The sequence below is a fragment of the Hevea brasiliensis genome, chromosome 13 (assembly GCF_030052815.1).
Source record: "Hevea brasiliensis isolate MT/VB/25A 57/8 chromosome 13, ASM3005281v1, whole genome shotgun sequence".
In the NCBI taxonomy this organism is placed as follows: Eukaryota; Viridiplantae; Streptophyta; class Magnoliopsida; order Malpighiales; family Euphorbiaceae; genus Hevea; species Hevea brasiliensis.
Window position 1 is genome coordinate 18,066,589 of NC_079505.1, and position 14,136 is coordinate 18,080,724.

General features: G+C 30.7%; 1 pseudogene; it reads left to right on the top strand.

Moving 5' to 3' along the window:
• The first annotated feature begins 2,321 nt into the window (after positions 1–2,321).
• On the top strand, positions 2,322–5,672 carry LOC131171857 (pentatricopeptide repeat-containing protein At4g26680, mitochondrial-like; annotated as a pseudogene).
• Positions 5,673–14,136: the final 8,464 nt, after the last annotated feature.

The window sequence follows — 14,136 nt, forward strand, 5'->3', positions numbered from 1 at the left end:
AATATATAAATCACTAATTTCTCTTTGAATTCATTCGTGGATCAGTTTCTTAATACATAAATAATAAAAAGGTAAGTAAGAGTAAAGAATGGGAAGGATAAAGAGAATTATAATAAAAAAAATCTCATATTTAGAAAAGAGTAAATTAATGAAAATGTAAGTAAATATAATTTATATTTTTTATATTTAAATAAATATGAAAGAGGAGAAAATTTAAAGAATGTGTAAATAAAAATATTCATAATTCTCATATCTCTCCCTTTATATCTCAATTTAAGAATATAAAAAAATTAAAATTTAAAAAATAAGAAAAAATAAGACTTATCATTTTTTCAACTAAAATAAAATAATTACACACGCCTTCTTACTTTTGTTATTCATCCCTCGCCCTCGTCCAATCGTACCCTTGGGCTATTAGCATTTTAGGTGCTGTCCACTGCAGGCCGGGCAAGCTTCACGCAGCTTGGACGAATCCAAGGCATGGGACGCCTACCAAGGTCGGCCTCTGCATTCACATGGTCAGGTAACAATCACTCTCTATTCCTCTCAGCCTTGCAAAATGCCTCCGAACAGTGTCCATTCTGCAACTGTAACACCCCTGATTTTTTTATGTATTATTATTGGGCTTCGTGTAGGTATCCTCAATTCGCGGAAATTCGACAGTTGTCCGGATCTGTGAATTTCTGGCCAGACTACGGAAAAGTCTCCGAATTGGATCGAGGTTTTGGCTACCCCACCATTGTCAGGCATCCCGAGCGCGTTCCGGAAGTCGGAATCGGCAAAGGTAAACCCGAACCTTGCTTTTTTGTAATTTTCTAGTGCTTAAATAGGATTAAAAATCCATAAAATATTCGTGGTAGCTCAGAAAATTATGATTCTTTTTGCAATAGCCTAGTAATATTGCTAAGGACCGCGGGGCAAAGTTTTAGAATTTTTAGAGTTTATTTGGGCAGTTTTTGCAAAAATGATCAATTATAAGGACCAAATTGAAATTTTACATATTGTGATGGATGATTGATTTGATGGGCCCAGGAGGGGCTGTGTGATGTGATTGAGTTGTGGATATATGGATTGTGAATATAGAAGTGTGTTTTGAGCCCTTTTTTCAGGTTGGGTAGGTCCTAGGTATAGGGAAGACTCTGCCGGATTTTCGGCACGACTTAGGACGTAATTGGTCTTTTCTTGATTTGTATTGAGTCTTTTGTAATAAATGGTTGTAATAAAATTGTCAGGTGAGCCGGGACAGCCTTCTTCCTCCTCCCAGCCGCCTCAGTGACTGCTGTCAAGTCTGTGAGTAAAATATTAATTTTAATTGTAATTTCACTATTATTATATGTTCAAGCATGCCCATGCATCACTTATATGCATATATCTATGTAGATAAACTTTAGGCACGCTTTATGTTGCATTCATAATTGTGAAAGTGCCATGTATGTTGTTGTGGTGATTTGGAGCAGTGTGCGTGCGTTGGCGTGCGTGTGATGTGGTGTGGACTATGGATAGGACGGGTAGACACGGCTTGAGATCTTCGCTGGGACCCGGTCCTTCGGGGTAGACACGGCTTGAGTTCTTCGCTGGGACCCCGATTTGGTTATTAAGTGGAAGTCCGAGCTGAGTTCTTCGCTGGCACAATTGGAATTAAGAGAGCTGTATAGGGGATCAGCTCCCATATATTACGATTGATGTTACAGGGTGCGTGAGTGCTCCAAATTACCTTTTTGATGTTATGATATGAAAATGTTGTTGATGTTGCATTTCACTCTACAGGGTGCATTAGTTTTAGATAGTTATAGAGATTATGGTTAAAATTGATATTTTACTCTCTGAGTCGAACGCTCACTCCTTTTCAATATTTTTCAGGCTACAAGAAGATTTTATTGTGGTTAACCTGCTTTTCTCCCTCGCAGGTTGTTTATCAATATTTGTGTAATTTTATTTACTCCTAGAACTTCCGCATGTGTTAGAAATATTTAAATGATTCGGGTCTGTAATATAAATTGTTATGTGGACCTGTAAAATTATTATATGCATGTTTGATGGATTGGATGAGGGAGCTGAGCTCCCATTTATTTTTATGCTGATATGAGTATGTGGAGGGTGAGCTGAGCTCCCCAATTGATGATATATTTTGTTTACAGGTCGGGTGAGTCAAAAACTCCCCGTTGAAAGGTCCACTTTATGGCCGGACTCTGTCCGGTTGGTTTCTTGAAATTGGGCCCAAATGGGCCTTAGAGTTGGGTTAAGGAATAGTTAGGCTGCCTCGGGGGCTTTAGGTGCCAGTCCTAGTGCAGTCCGCCATAGGTTGGGTCGTGACAGCAACATTTCTATTGACAAAGGATTGCACCATCAAATTCATGCGTTGAACAATTTTTCAACAGTGGTTAGTTAGTGATCATACCTCTCTTGCTTTTTTATTGCTCAATTTATTTGATTAGATTGAACCCAGTTCCATCTCCTGATTAATAATGCAATCACTTTGATTACACTGTTTTCTTCCAGTTTCTTTGGTCTAGAATGAATCATGAAAATCTCTTTCGTGGGTTTTCAACCTTGGTAGATTCTGTGTCGATAAAACCCACATCTGCAAGGCCCCAATTTCCTGCAAATTGATGAAGAGGAATTGGCATCCTATTCCAATACCCAATAGAACACTGCCTGAACCCAAAGGCCAAGATCTTGATTTTATTAATGTTGCACATAGCCATCTGATTCACGCTGATTGGGATAAGCTAATTCATTGTCGACCCATTTCACACCGTTCAGAGTTGAGCACATTTTGCTAAGGATCCAAAAAGATCATGTTCTTTCACTGGAATTCTTCAACTGGGTTAAAACCCACAACCCTAATTCTCATACACTTGAAACCCATTCGATAATCCTCCACACTCTTACCAAAAACAGAAAATTCAAATCTGCTGAGCTCATTTTGAAGAGTGTACTTGTTGCAAGTTCAATAGATATTGCAGATAAGTTGTTTGATGCAATCCTTCATTCATATCGAATGTGTGGTTCCTCGCCTCGCGTATTTGATTCACTGTTCAAGACCTATGCACATATGAAAAAGTTTAGGAATGCTATAGATACATTTTTTTCAGATGAAGGATTATGGACTTTTGCCTACTGTCGAGTCCTGCAATGCTTATTTGAGCTCTTTGCTTGATTTACATAGGGTGGATATTGCTTTGGCATTTTATAAAGAAATGTGCAGATGTCGGATTTCACCAAATGTGTACACTCTTAACATGGTTATGTGTGTTTATTGCAAATCAGGAAAACTTGAAAAGGCAGTCAAGGTGTTTGAGGAAATGCGAATACTAGGAATTAGTCCTAATGATGCATCTTACAATACCTTGATTACAGGGTATTGTTACAAGGGTCTCGTGAACTTGGCTATGAAGCTTAAAAACTTGATGAGGGAGAGAGGGGAGGAGGCAAATGTGGTTACCTTTAACACTTTAATTTATGGGTTTTGCAAAGAAGGGAAAATACATGAAGCTAGTAAAGTTTTTAGTGAGATGAAAGTCCTGAATGTGCCTCCTAATACCATAACTTACAATACTTTAATAAATGGGTACAGCCAAGTGGGAAATAGTGAGATGGGCATTAGGCTTTACGAGGAGATGTTAAGGAATGGGGTTAACGTTGATATATTGACATACAATGCCTTGATTTCAGGCCTATGCAAGGAGGGCAAGACCAAGAAAGCTGCATATATGGTTAAAGAGCTTGATAAAGTTAACTTGACTCCTAGTGCTTCTACCTTTTCTGCTCTTATTTAGGGCTGAGCAGAATTCGGTTTAAACTAAAAAACCGAACCGAGCCGAGTCAATTCGGTTTAATCGGTTCGGTTTTAAAATTCAATCGGTTCAGTTTGGTTCGGTTTTACATTATAAAAATTTCAGTTATTTCGGTTCGGTTCGGTTTTGAAGAGAAAAAAATCAGTTAAACCGAATCGAACTGAATAATAATTTATATATTCAAATCGAACCAAATCAAATCGAATCGATTTTTGAATTGATTTATTTTTATGAGAAATTTATGAATTATATTTAATTATATATATATTAATTGTTTAATTTTATTGATTAATGGTTATTAGGTTCAAAGTAAAGTCAAAATTAGACTAAATAACTTAAAAATTAAGTCTAAATTAAAAAATCAATCAAAAATCAAAACCGATCGGTTTAAACCGAACCAAACCGAAATAGAGCAGTTTGGTTCCATTCGGTTTTTCAGCCCATTTCGGTTCGGTTCTGTTTCTAAAATTTAAAATTTGATTTTTATAATTTAATTCGGTTTGGTTCGGTTCGAACCGAATGCTCACCCCTACTCTTATTTGCGGGCAGTGTATGAGAAATAACTCTGACCGCGCTTTTCAGCTGTATAAAAGTATGGTGAGAAGCGATTGTCATCCAAACAAACAAACTTTCAACATGTTGATTTCTGCTTTCTGCAAGAATGGTGATTTCGAAGGAGCACTTACAGTCCTGATGGAAATGTTTGAAAGGTGTATGGCTCCTGAATCTGATGTTCTATTGGAAATTTACCATGGACTTTGCCTATGTGGAAAACATCATTTGGCAATGAAGTTGTGCATTGAGATTGATGTGAACCCTCAAGTAATTGGTAACTTGAAAATTCACATTTAAGAATTAAAGGAACAATATGGAAAGCACCAAATCAAGATGTATGAATTTGATTCTTTAAACCAGTACAATCAGATTGCTATGTAATTCAAAGAAAATATTAGAAATGGGATTCTTGAACTAATTCATATGGAGAATGAATAAACCAAGATATTATGCACATTAAACCTTGCAAAATAGAAATCTCAGCAAGTAAATGAGCTTCACAAGAACAAAGGCAATAGCCAATTTACTCACTAATGGAGCAAAATAATCTTTCATTAATATTCAAAGTATGTCATCTACTTCTCTCATTACACTTGTATTTATAGCCTCTTGGCTCCAAAGTTAAAGACAAAAATATCCCTACTTTAGTAACAGTTGCAAGGAGTTTTAAGTCCAAACAAAAATTAATCTACCAAAAGGCTAAAAACTCCCAACAAAAAGCAAACTTAATACAACAACAATAAGGGCATTTAAGTCCAAAAGAGAGGCGGTTATAACAGTAAGTAATATTTCGTCAAAAAGGTGCCAGTAGCATATTTCACTCTTCATGTGCATGGAACATATGCATGTACATGGGTTGGATCTGGTGCATGCATGTCCACAGGTTTTTCCATGTAACCTAATGCTTCACATAACACCTGGTCACTTCCAAGCTTAATTTTCATCAAATTTAATCCTTTATAATTTTCTTCATACCATTCCAACTTATAATCCTTGCTCCTTAAGACTTCACAAATTAAATTCTGAAGTGATTTAGCACTAGCTCTAGTAATTGGACATTGGATGAAATCCTTTGACGTGGATGTAGCTTGATTCTCATCAGAGATGGAAGCTAGATTTATCATGCCAGAAGGTTTTGAAGAAGCTAAACCTATCAACCAAGGACCAAAGAAAGAGAACAAAGCATTTGGACAAAGTTTGTAAGGTTGTGCCTGTTTTCCCTTTGCTATTTTTGTTAACATTTGTAAGTAAAGCTCTTAAGTTTTAGCTAAACCAAAATGTTCTCATCTCCTAAAATAAATTGTTCAAGATTTTGCTGTTTGAGGAAACCTTCAGAAGCATAGATTGATGCTTTAGGACTTGTGTCAAATTAAGTATAACTTTTGTATATATGCCACTAAGAAAAATATCAAAAGCGAAACATCAGAGGTTGCATCACTTGTATAAAAATATCTTTTTGGACCTCCATTTTCGGATTAACTCATGGGTATTCTCTGTTTCATCTTGTACTGAGATGCTTCCTGCTATTTTTATGTGTAAGCAATTTTATTTCACAGTTAAGCTGCAAGATGCTAGCTTTGATTGCTGTTGTATGGCACAACTAATTATTATCATGGATGAGGGGGAATATATATAAATTGCAAGTTCATTTTGATACTTTTTTCTGTCATAATTTATTTTCTCACTTTATTTACAAAATTTTCTTTCAATTGCTGGGTTGGGGCCTGATAATGCTTTTGTTCGGGGAATTAATTCTTGGTATCAGCTTCTTTCTTCTTTTTCTTCTTCTTTCTTTTTTTTTTTTTTTAATATATGAATTTTAACAAAGTTCAAGAAAATGCTTGCTAAATTCGTATTGTCAACACCATAATTACCTGGAATGCCGTATGTCTAATATTTTGGTACAGGTATGCGATACGCCAGTTAGCTATACGGAACTTATATAGAGTATACGGAGTAACCTTGGAACGCCAACCGGAACGCAATGTGTGAATCATATTAATTTAATTTGCAGTGATTTGTACTTAATTAATATAATCCCCAAGTCTAAAACACAAATAAAAAAAAATTATAATTTTCATTAATATTAGTAAAAGGAAAGTTTGAAATTTATTATTTTTCTTTAATCTACTATTAATTTTATAAATTAAATTTAAAAAATGATAAAAGGTAAATTTTTACCTTGTAAGGTCAATAAACACAAAATCAATTCCTGCTATTAATTGGTTTAAAATACATGACATGGCCAAGAGTGGGCCTCTTCAAAATCTTTAATAAAATCGGCCATAAAGCCATCTAGCCATTCCCAAACCACCACCCCTCCCCAAATGAAATAGAGGCAACCATTCAAATAAAAGCCCAAATGATAACTACCATCCTCATTTTATCACTGCTGTCACTTCCACCATAACTTTGTCATTCTTACTATTAACATCTCACTTTATTATTATCTTCTAATCATTATTAATATCACTACTTAGTTATCATTATCACTTCAATATTAATTATTATAATTATTATCACTTATTATTAATATTATAAATAAATTAAATATTAAAATTAAAATTATCATCATGTTATATTATTTATATTTTTATTATGCAATTGAACATAAATATATAATTTGAGTCTTACTAACTATTTCTCTTAATAAACGACCTATAATGAGATTATTGATATATTTTCATGATGGATTGGTAAAGCCTCCCTGATTTAGAAGAATACACATTGAAAAAGTGAGATTATACGATAAGATACTTAAAAATTTTTAATTATAAAAATCTATTTAAACACAACACATCAGCAGCTCCATCAGAAAGTCAATGGAATTTTTTGTTGGAGGGATTTTTGTGGGAAGAAAAAGAGATAAATTTAAAAGATTTTCATGGAAATTTTTAAATTTTAAGGGTATAAATGAAACACACTTCAAAACTCAGGGATGGGAATTGCAATTTATCTAGGACGAAAGCTATTGCTTTTACACTCATACTTTGCAGTCCACAACCACAGGGAATTAATGCCATGTTTGGATGAGGGTGAGAGAAGGGTAAATAAGGATGAAGATGGGTAAGTAATTATTATAATCTTATTTGGAAAGATGTGACTTAGTAAAAAGGTAAATGTAATTACGGATAAGGCTTACCCTTCCCTACTCCTTAAATTTCAATTTTTCTTATATCTCAACTTAAAATGTAAGCAAAATGAGGTGAGTACTGAAAATTATTTTATTTTTTATTTTTTTATTATATTTTTAATTTCAACATATTGTAGCAGTTACAAAAAAATAAAAAATAAAAAACAAAAAATGCAGATTTTTACCAATGGATGAAATAATTGCCTCATCTATGATTTTTTAAGTCAATTTTATTTTATATTTAATTAAAATTATATATTTTATAAAATATTAAATATTTTTATAAATTATAATTATTTAAATATAAAACACTAAAAATAATTAATTAGATAATAATATATTTTTTCAAAGAGTATAAAATATTTAATAACAAATAATATGTTCCATTCAATTTTTAATTTTTTTATATTATAGTCTTAAAAGCCAATTGATTGTCTTTCATTCTTATTTGAGATATTTTGTTGCCTTGTTAGGCTTTTATATATATATATATATATATATATATATATATATATATATATATATATATATATATTCATAAAATAAAAGATAAATTCTTTTCATATGATTAAATTTTAATATCACTCGTAAAAAAATTATCTATATATAAAATAATTAATTGTTACTGTTAAAGATCATTAATGAATAAAAAATTATAAAAGTTTACTTTATAATAATAATATTTTACCTTTTAATGTTTTAAAAGATACAAAAATAACGTTTGTATTATTTTATAAATATTAAAATTGAATACTGAAATAGTTTATATTATTTTATAAATATCAAAATTAAATATTAAAATAATATATTCCATGTCATAACTTAGCATAAAGGGATAATAAAAAATATAAATTATAGATTACTAAATAAAAAATTTTAATTTACATATTAAAAAAATAAAAATAAAAAATTTTTATTTAATAAAAAAATATTTTTATATTTTTAATAATTATTTATTCTTTTTTTATTCCTTTATAAATATAAAAAAATATACGTACCTCTCTCCAACTTCTATTAATTCACACTTTTCAAGCATGAGATTTTTATCCTACCTCCTCCTTACTCTCCCTTGCCCTCCCATTAGGCTCTGTTTGGATGGGGTGAGGAAAGGGTAATTAATGGGAGGGTAAGTGAGGATAAGGAGGGAGAAGGGTAAGGAGGGTTACAATAAAAAAAATTTCATGTTTGGAAAGAGGTGAATTAATGGAAAGGTAAGAGAGGTAATATTTATTCTTTATGTTTGAAAAAAGGTGAAAGAATGGTAAATAATTATTAAAATTATAAAAATACCCTTTTCTATTAGATAAAATTTATTTTTTATTTTTTTTAATATGCAAATTAAGGCCTTTTATTTTTAGTTTAGTGGCTTATAATTTATATTTTTTATTGTCTTTTTATATTAGACCATGACATATACTATTTCAACATTCAACTTAGATATATATAAAGTAATACAAATGTCATTTTGCATCTTTTAAAATATTTTATTTTTTTAAAAGGTAAGTAAAATATTATTGTTGTAAAACAAACTTTTGTAATTTTTTATTTATTAATAACCTTGAATGGTATCAATTAATCATTTTATACCTGGACTTTTTTAATGGGTGAGATTAAAATTTAACAGTATGAAAGGAATTTATCCTCCACTTCATGAATATATATATGAAAGAAATTTAACCGCTAAAATTAGAGGAGAAGCACTTAGAATTACTATCAATAACAATAGAAAGAATTCAAAATCCACGAGAGAGAGCGAAGATATTAGATACGGCCACAGAGAGAAGACATTTATTTATAGTGGTAAGCTAGGTTTATTTTTAATGAGTATAATTGGATTGTTAATAAAAAATTAAGAACATAATAAAAAAATAAAAAATAAAATAATTTTCATCTCTCACCTCTCCCTGCTTACACCCCAATTTGGGGTGTAAGAAAAATTGAAATTTGAGAGGTAAGAGAGGGTAATCCTTATCGTTACTTACCCTTACCATCTCACTCCTTTCCAAGCAAGCAAGGGTGTAATAATTACTTACCCTCCTTACCCTTAATTACCCTATCCTCAGCCCCACCCAAACAGAGCCTTAGTTACCCTTTGACTGGACGGATGGGAGAAAGGGAAGAAGAGGAAGGAGAAAGGCGTAGTAGCGATAGAGATTCCACTGGCAGATGCAGCGGAGACATTTGATGTGGAGAAAACAATACGCAGCCATGGGTTCTTCATGATGTCTCCCAATCACTGGGACTCTCTCTCTCGCACCTTCTCTCGCCCCTTGCATCTCAATCATCCTTCTCATTCCCTGATGGTCTCTATCTCCCATCCCTCCGATCTTCCTCATTCTCTCCTTGTGCGCGTCCACGGTGTTAGCGTCGATTGTGGGTCAGGTGGTGAGGATGCTCAGATTGTCGGATATGGATGAATGGAATGCTAGATAGTTTAGAAAGATTGCAGCTGTATTGGGAGAGGAAGAGTGTGATTGGATTAAAGTTTTCGGTGGAAGAGTGTTTATGTCTCCTACTTTGTTTGAAGGGATGGTCAAGTGCATTCTCCTTTGCAATTGCTAGTAACCTTCCTCTTCTGATGCCTTTATGCTGTTTGACATATTGTCGCAAGGAGGATATTTTAAACTTGTTTTATTGTATAATGTTTATTTATTTATTTTGGGTTTCTCTTGTTTCAATATCCTATCACTCTCTGTGAGAGAATCAATTAAGTAAGCATGGAAATAGCTTATACTATTTCTTAAATAGGAAAATTAAATATTAATAATGCAAATTGATTATAAACAACTTCATAACAAAAAACACTTCATTGCATTAAAACTACTCCAAAGAAATTTTAATTTAATGACAAAAAAGTAATTGTGTCCACAAAATTTAATAAAAAATAACACTATATTTTTATGGATGATTGTTTCTTTTTTTATGAACTGATAATATAAAAAAATATTAATTAAAATCAAAACTTTCTATTAATTCACACTTTATAATAGGAGAAATTACAAATCTCAGAGACCAGCTCCCTGCAAATCCCGTTATATCAATTTGCAATAGAGTTGAAATTAATCTTCTTCAACAGGCCAATGATAAGGAGAGGAGGAAAATTAGGAATTTTTAATTTTAAATTTCTTTAATGTTTGGAAGCAGAAATTAATGGAATATTCTTCGTCAATAAAACAGGGCAGGATTTTGTATAAAGAATAAAAAAATAAAAATGGAGATATTCATAAATAAAAAGATAACCCTTTTCTCAGCTGATTAAATTACTTTTTATTTTTTTAAAAACATCATTAAAATTTAATTTTAGGGTTTGATTTTATCATGTTATATTTTGTGTCTTTTCAATTAAGTTTTGACATATATATTTTCATTAATCAATTTTATTTATTTGCAAATATTTGTTTTATTTTTTTTTGTTTTGTAAAAATCAATTTTTGTTGAGAGTTGATTATTATTCCAAAAATTCAACAATGTCAAATAATTCATAATAGTAATAAATATATAAAGGAAAATAGTACATGAACTAAATTAAAAGGTATATTATGCTTAATAATAATTTTTTTTCTTAGCAACTCCATGAATATATATATATAAATTCTCTAAGTAAATTAGTTCTCTCACTTCATTCTCTTTGTTATCAGGAATCATCATTCATGAGTTAAATTCAAAGTTACGCTAAGTCAAATGCCTTGCTCTGATTATGCTTTAGTACTGCCGTTGCCAGTAAAATGAAAAATGAATTATAAACTAATTAGATAATTAGATATGATATAAAAATGAAAGTTATAATAGGAAATAGTTTAAAATGATTTTCAGTGAAACTTTTATTCTTATTGTTTATGATTTACTTGAGAGGTAGAGGTATCTTATTCGATTTCATTTATTCATACTTCTCATCTCCTGCTGTTCTGGAATTCTAACAATAATTACTTCTTTAATATCTTTCATGTGTTTATTACCCTTTTGTTCAAAAGTGGCCTTTAGAGTCTTTTGGATTTTTTTTGAGTTTTGGAAGCAGAGAAAGGAGAAAGGCGACCAGCACTGTCTGGTTTAGTGTAGAGATGCCACTTGTTATTATGTGTTGAGAAAAAAAAAAAATATAATAACCATGACATGTCTGATATCTTGGACAAATCACTGGGACCTTCTCTCGCACCTGCATGATCCCAATCATCCTTTTCATTCCTGATTGAGTTAATTCATCTTCCCTATATCTTTCCTTCTCTTCTCCACTCATTCGTCCACAGTGTTAGTCCGATCGATGCAGGGTGGGGAGGATGGTGGTGAGGGTGTCGGGGATGTGGATGGATGGAATGCTGAATAGTTTAGAAAAGATTGATGGAGCTGTATTGGGAGGGGAGGAAGAGTGTGATTGATGGAAGGAGTTGGATTGTGTTTATGTCTCCTACTTTGTTTGAAGGATGGTCAGTCTGCATTCTCCTTGCAATTACTGGTACCTTGTTCTTCTTGCCTCTGCTTATGCTGTTATTTATATTGTGCATTTTTAAATATTTTTTACTTGTTTTTGTTAATATATTGTTTATTTATTTATTTTTTTATTTATTTGTTTCAATATCCTATCACTCTTGGCACAGATGCAAGGGATGGCAAAGCATTCTAGCTGAGTGAGCTTACTTCAGAACTTCAACTTGAACTGCAGTTTCAATCATGCAGCAATCAATCAACCAAGGACAACAAACTGATTCATTCCTAAAACACCTGCAGGGAAAGAGTCCAAGACGAAACTCAGAGCTTCCAAAGTCCAAAGAAATTTGAAACAAGTTCCTGGGGGTATATGGGTATGGGAAGAAGCTTGATGTTGCTGACAAATGGATGAATGCAAAATGCGATAATGAAGATAGCAAATTTAAGACTCTTAATTGTATAGAAGGTGATTTCCTCTGGCAATTACAAATCAAGTGTGAGGCAACAAATAAAGTTTTGAAGCCAGTTCCTTTATATTGTCTTTCATTTCTTATTTAGAATGTTTTGTTGTGCCTTGTTGAAACTTTTATATATATATATATATATATATATATATATATATATATATATATATAATTTAGAGATTACAAGGGTTCTTTTTAACTTATTAAGTCGCTTTATTTTTATTTTTAATTTATTTAATAATAAAAAATCTTTTTATTATTATTGACAATAATTTTAATTGCTTATCCTCTATTTTCGGTGATTAAATTTCTTTTATATATATATATATATATTCATAAAATAAAAGATAAATTTTTTTCATACAATTAAATTTTAATATCACTCATTAAAAAAATATCTGTATATAAAATAGTTAATTGTTACTGTTTAAGATCATTAATGAATAAAAAATTGCAAAAGCTTACTTTATAATAATAATATTTTACCTTTTAATATTTTAAAAGATACAAAAATGATGTTTGTATTATTTTATAAATATCAAAATTAAATGCTGAAATAGTTTGTATTATTTTATAAATATCAAAATTGAATATTAAAATAATATATTCCATGTCATAACTTAGCATAAAGGAATAATAAAAAATATAAATTATAGATTACTAAATAAAAAATTTTAATTTACATATAAAAAAAATAAAAATAAAAAATTTTTTATTTAGCTAAAAAATATTTTATATTTTTAATAATAATTTATTCTTTTTTTATTCCTTTATAAATATAAAAAAAATATACATACCTCTCTCCAACTTCTATTAATTCACACTTTTCAAGCATGAGATTTTTATCCTACGTCCTCCTTACTCTCTCTTGTCCTCCATTATTTATGTTTGAAAAAAGGTGAAAGAATGATAAATAATTATTAAAATTATAAAAATATCCTTTTCTATTAGATAAAATTTATTCTTTATTTTTAATGTAAATTAAGTACCTTTTTTAACTTTTTTAGTTTAGTGGCTTATAGATTTGTATTTTTATTGTCTTTTATATTAAAGCCATGTATATCTACTATTTCAACATTCGAAAAAACTTAGATATATATAGTAAGTAATACAAATGTCATTTGCATCTTTTAAAATATTTTATTTTTTAAAAGTGTAATAAAATATTATTGTTGTAAAACAAACTTTTGTAAACAAACTTTGTAATTTTGTTATTTAATTAATAACCTTGAATGGTATCAATTAATCATTTATACTCTGGACTTTTTAATAGGTGATTATTAAAATTTAATAGTATGAAAGGGAATTTATCTTAAACTTATGAATATATATATATATATATGAAAGAAATTTAACTTAGTTGGAAATTAGAGGAGAAGACTTGATTACTTATCAATATGAATAGAAATAATTCAAATTAATCACGAGAGAATGCGGTATTGATGTTAGATCACGGTAGCGAGGAGGAAGGCGTTTTATTTATGAGTAGTAAAAATTAGTTTATTTTTAATGAGTATAATTGGATTGGTAATAAAATTAAGAAGAGCATAATAAAAATAAAACCAAATAAAAAAATTTACCATCTTACCAGCTCAGATCAGGTTTTAGGCACAGTTTGGGGTGTAAATTGAGATTTGAGAGATGATTCAAGAGGTGTAAATCTATCTTATAAATTCTTACCCTTACCATCTGCACCGCAAGCAGCAGCGATTGCCTAATTAATTACACCTGCTACCTTACCATTTGATCCTCAGCCAGCCAGGCC